Source organism: Oryctolagus cuniculus, chromosome 2 (assembly GCF_051225735.1).
Source record: "Oryctolagus cuniculus isolate XC-2025 breed Fujian yellow rabbit chromosome 2, ASM5122573v1, whole genome shotgun sequence".
In the NCBI taxonomy this organism is placed as follows: domain Eukaryota; kingdom Metazoa; phylum Chordata; class Mammalia; order Lagomorpha; family Leporidae; genus Oryctolagus; species Oryctolagus cuniculus.
The window spans coordinates 147036300-147040435 of NC_142868.1; the positions used below are offsets into that span (position 1 = coordinate 147036300).

General features: G+C 48.1%; 1 long non-coding RNA gene across 1 annotated transcript; it reads left to right on the forward strand.

Annotated features, from left to right (window-relative positions):
- Window positions 1-496: 496 nt before the first annotated feature.
- On the forward strand, window positions 497-3387 carry LOC103347675 (uncharacterized). The gene is made up of 3 exons (XR_016230332.1): window positions 497-697; window positions 2085-2192; window positions 3112-3387. It is a non-coding gene; the product is annotated as an uncharacterized LOC103347675 (long non-coding RNA).
- Window positions 3388-4136: the final 749 nt, after the last annotated feature.

Genomic DNA, 4136 nt, shown 5'->3' on the forward strand with positions numbered 1-4136 from the left:
AGCTATGTGTTTTACTTCCATTAAAACACAAAATCCCTGGGGGTTGGCGTTGTAGGTTAAAGCCCCAGCCTCCTGTATGGGTGCTAGTTCGAGTACCGGCTGCTCCATTTCTGATCCAGCTCTCTGCTATGGCCTGGGAAAACAGTAGAAGATGGCTCAGGTCCTTGGGCCCCTGCACTCGCATGGGAGACCCGGAAGAAGCTCCTGGCTCCTGGCTTCAGATCAGCGCAGCTCTGGCTGTTGCAGCCAATTGGGGAGTGAACCAGCGGAATGAAGACCCCTCTCTCTCTAGCTCTACCTCTTTCTCTAATGCTGTCTTTCAAATAAATAAAAATAAATCTTTAAAAAAAAAAAAAAAACCAACAAAACTCCTGCCTAGTCCCCACCCCAGACCAATGGAACTGGAATCTCTGGGTGGGGCCTTGGCATGAGCCTGTGTAGGAGCGTGGCCAGGGTTGAGAATACAGCCCTCCTCCTTTGGTGGTGCTGCGCCTCCAGGAGGGAAGAGCTGCAGCTGAGGCTACTGGATGTGCTTCTCCGGGAGCGGAGGGAAGCTTGAGGCCTTGTGCTGACGGCAGGTGGCCGGCAGCAGGACTGGCCGCCCCAGCACAGCCGGGAGGGGGAGCGCATGCTTCTCACCAGGGCCAGTGACTGAAGCCCAGCTCCCTTAACAAGCAGTTCCTGGATTTCGTTTCAGGTTCAGTATTCAGAACAATCACTGCAGTGTTTCATTGTTTTCACTTGCCTGGCCCTTTGTGGAGGTTTTGTCTCTTCATTGGTATTTTTGTGTTTTACAGTAATGGCCCAGTTGTCTTTAATTCTTTTCTGTTTTCCTTTTAATACAGTGTTTTAGTTCATACATTATCCAAGCACATCTGATGACTGTGCCATATCTGCAGGTGGTTTGGGCTGGCTTTCTAGCTCTTGTCATACCTGTGACAGACAAGCAGATTCTAAATGCTTGCCACTCTAGTCTCAGTGTTACCCCTTGAAGAAAGAGATAAACACTGAGAAGCTTCAGTGTCTCTTGATCATTCTTTTTTAAGGTTTATTTATTTATTTGAAAGTCAGAGTTATATATAGAGAGATTTTTTCATCCGCTGGTTCACTCCCTAGATGGCCCAAGTGGCTAGGGCTAGGCAGGGCAGAAGCCAGGAACTAGAAGCCATGAGCTTCTTCCAGTCTGCTACAAAGGTGGCAGGGATTCAAACACCCTAGCCAAATTCCACTGCTTTCCCCAGGCCATTAGCAGGGATAGGAAGCAGCCCAGATTCAAACCAGTGCCCGTATGAGATGCTGGCGTTGAAGGCAGTGGCTTTACCTGCTCCATCACAATGCTGGCCCCTTGATTATTATTCTGATTTCATAAACAGAAGTGGAAGATGGCCCAAGTGCTTGGGCCCCGCACCCATGTGGAAGACCTGGAAGAAGCTGCTGGTTTCTGGCTTCTGATCAGCTCTGCTCCAGCCATTGAGGTCATTTAGGGGGTGAACCCATGGATGGAAGATCTTTGTCTCTCCCTCTATCTATAACTCTTCCTCTCAAATAAATAGTCTTTTTTAAAAAAGTGAGCATTTCCTCGAGATAAAAAAATTAAATGAATTAGATAATTTAATTTATTTCAAAGAGAGACCTTTCATCTGCCAAATGCCCACAAGAGCTGGGGCTGGGCCAGGTTGAAGTCAGGAACTCAGAACTCAACCCAGATCTTCCATGTTGGTGGCAGGGACAAAAAACTACTTGTGCTATCACCTGCTGCCTCTCAGAGTGCACGTTAGCAGGAAGCTGGAATGGAGATAGGGGCGTGGGCTCAAATGCAGGCACTTTTATGTGAGATGAAGACTACCTAAGCTGCAGCTTAATTATTGTAACCAAATGTCCACCCACTTTATAGATTTTGATATAAGAGACTTGAAACACAATGCATAAATATCTTTCTAGATGTAAAAATGCTGTTCACACAGCCATTATTATTTCTGAAAGAAAATCTGCATATAAATATGTATACTTATTGTTTATTGTGACTATCATTGGATTATGAATGATGTAAAGATTTTCATTTTTGTTTGCATTTTTTGCTCCAGTGGAAAAAGCGCAGAAAATATAAAATACGGGCCTCATGTGGCCTTCGAACCACCTGCCCAACGCTTTCTGGCCTGCATGCTCTCCACATGGCTGGCTCCCACTGCTCGGTATGAATCCGGATTTCTCTTTCTTCCTTAGACAGGGCCCTCATTCTCCTATGCATTTCTCCCACTAAGTAAAAAGCTTGAAAACTTAAAAAAAAATACAGGCCTCTTCCACATTGCAGCTAGGGTCTTCAGAGCAAAACAAGTACCTTCAGGGACCCGAAGTATCAGCCTCACCTGAGACTATGTTAGACCTGACTATTAGCCTAGGGACAGGCCCAGGAGTTGCTTTAAGGAGCCTCCCAGGTGATTCCATGCAGGCTGCAATTTGGAAACTACTGCTCTTAAAGAGCAGAATGAAACCAATTTGGCAAACACTTAAGAAATCCAATCTGGGTCCAGTGTTGTGGCGTAGCGGGTTAATGTCCTGGTCTGAAGCACCAGCATCCCATATGGGTGCCAGTTCTAGTCCCGGCTACTCCTCTTCCAATCCAGCTCTCTGCTATGGCCTGAGATAGCTGTACATGATGGCCCAAGTCCTTGGGCCTCTGCACCCACGTGGGAGACCCAGAAGAAGCTCCTGGCTTCAGATCGGCGCCACTCCGGCATCTGGGGAGTGAACCAGCTGATGGAAGACCTCTCTCTCTGTCTCTACCTCTCTCTTTAACTCTGTCTTTCAAATAAATAATCTTAAAAAAAAAAAAAAAAAGAAAGAAATGCAATCTGAGAATAGGTGTTTTGGTAAGATTGGATTTTGCCTGCTGTTCATCTAACCCCTACTCAAACCTGTACCAGGAGGTCTCAGGCTGGCTGGAGAGCCAAGACGTCTGCCCAGGCCAATGTCATCTGGGACGGGTCCCACCTTCCAGGTGCTGCTGGTGCGCGCTGGGCCTGACAAAGTGTTCTATATTCAGGTACTTCTGCGGTTGAGACAGATCATTGTTAGCACCTGCCCTCAAGTTCTTTCACTTGCTTCCTGCAGGCTCTGTGAAGCAGAACTTGAGCCTCTAGTGACTGCTTGTCCAGATCTAAAGGTGTTTCCTGAGAGACGATTCGGCCTTGCATGCAGGTACTTCTGCAGACCACAGCAGCGCCCCAGAGATGTGACTCCCTCTCCCTGCACGTACACAGGGCTGGCTCCTAAGCGACACATCAAATACCAGCTCTACTGCCCATGCCCGATACCAAGTGAGATAATGTGTGTTCAACCCTTACGTTGCTGCACAGAGAAAATGTCAATAAATGTTAGCTCTCCTTATCTTCATCATCTACGGTACATGGATCACTTCTCACTGAAGCACACAAGGTACCAGCTCAGCAGGCCCATCTTGCTTGTATCCGCTTGAATTTTGTACCCCCCCCCCACAACTTTCATGCAAAGATGACTGCTGGCATTCGTGAGAGTTGTTCTAAGCCAGTGGTTCTTAAAATGTGAGAGGGGAGTGCAGGGTGGGCAGTGTAAGTCTCCTGGGATCTTGTTAGAAATGCAAACTGCTGAGCCCCACCCCAGTACTACTACAGCAAAACCTCTGTGGGGGCCCAGCCATCTGCGTGCTCACCAGGCCTCCTGTTGATTCGGATGAACTGCTGTGTGCTTCAGCTGCTCCAGCTTGTTAGAGATGCAGACCCTCAGGCCTTGCCCGATGACCTGCAGTAGCATCCCCAGAACTCCGGGTACAGCGTTGGAAGAGCACTGCTCTAGTTCTCTCCCAGCTCAGGGCTAGAATGAGAGCACCGGAGAGGGCTACCCCTGGATCACCGCTGGGCTGGCCACTGAAAGGGCACATGAGGCCATCATGGAAGGGCAGAGACAGACACGTGGAAGGTCTCTCTGCACCTGTGGCCAAGAATCTTGTGCCCTCGGATGGAGTCCCCCCTCTCAATTTTCTTAGAGTTTAGAGAAGGCATCTCTCTCTCTCTCTCTCTCAAGGTGAAGGTGTGAAATTTGTACTTACATTGCCAGGACACCTACATTTTAGCCCAATTCTAACAAACAATCTTTATCTC